The sequence below is a fragment of the Arachis ipaensis genome, chromosome B3 (genome assembly GCF_059453495.1).
Source record: "Arachis ipaensis isolate K30076 ecotype BB chromosome B3, ASM5945349v1, whole genome shotgun sequence".
Taxonomy (NCBI): domain Eukaryota; kingdom Viridiplantae; phylum Streptophyta; class Magnoliopsida; order Fabales; family Fabaceae; genus Arachis; species Arachis ipaensis.
The window spans coordinates 105,095,363-105,096,323 of record NC_142438.1 but is presented as its reverse complement, the minus strand read 5'-3'; the positions used below and the strand labels follow the sequence as shown (position 1 = coordinate 105,096,323).

The 961-nt window shown below is 43.3% G+C and overlaps 1 non-coding gene across 1 annotated transcript; it reads left to right on the top strand.

Annotated features, from left to right (window-relative positions):
* Positions 1-511: 511 nt before the first annotated feature.
* On the top strand, positions 512-615 carry LOC148571901 (small nucleolar RNA R71). Its single transcript, XR_015907881.1, has one exon. It is a non-coding gene; the product is annotated as a small nucleolar RNA R71 (small nucleolar RNA).
* Positions 616-961: the final 346 nt, after the last annotated feature.

The window sequence follows — 961 nt, the reverse complement described above, 5'->3', positions numbered from 1 at the left end:
CCATCCTTGGTTATAGTTTCCACCTTGGTTGTAGTTGCCACCTTGTTGATTGTATCCTTGATTTGGGCAGTCATAGAAGTTATGAGTGGCTGCCACAGTGTTGTCTTCCTGTTGGAGCTATGGACATTCATCAGTATAATGACTATAATCAGCACAGATCCTGCATACTCTTTGTGGAATCAACTGTTGGTTTTGCTATGGTGGGGGAGGCTAAGCTTTATGTGCTTGTTGTTGATTTAACTGCATCTGTTTCAGTAGGTTGGTCATTTCACATATACTCTATGTAAGAGCAGTAGTTTCAACGCTAGAAGAGATCTCTGCAACAGCTTTTGAGTGGCTGCGTCTCGGCTTGTGATTCCTAGTGGATTCAGCTAAGTCGCTGATCAGTTGCCATGCTTCATCTGCGGTCCTGTACTTTTTCAGGGAACCATTACTAGCACCATCTAGTGTAGTCTTATCCTAGGGGTTCATGCCTTGAGTGAAGTAGCTGATCAATACCAGTCTATCAATCATGTGATGGGGGCATGCGTCTAGGAGATTGTTGAAGCGCTCCCAATATTCATAGAGAGTCTCAGATTTGCCCTGAATAATCATTGAAATCTCTTTCCTCAATCTATCAGTAACTTCAGCTAAAAAGTATTTTTCCAAAAATTCTCTTCTAAGCGTATCCCAGTTAGTAACAGTCGCTTCAGGTTGGGTATAGTACCATTCCCTCGCTTTTCCCTCAAGAGAAAACGGGAAAGCGGTTAACAAAATAGAGGTTTCATCTGCACCATGATGCCTAACAGTAGAACAGGCTATCTGGAAATCCCTAAGGTGCTTAATAGGCTCTTGAGCAGGTAGGCCATGAAATTTAGGCATCAAGTTGATTAGTGCAGTCTTCAGTTCAAAGTCTGCAGCCAGATTTGGATGATGCACTTGATACGGTTGCAGGGTGAAGTCTGGGGCTCTCCAGCTTCTT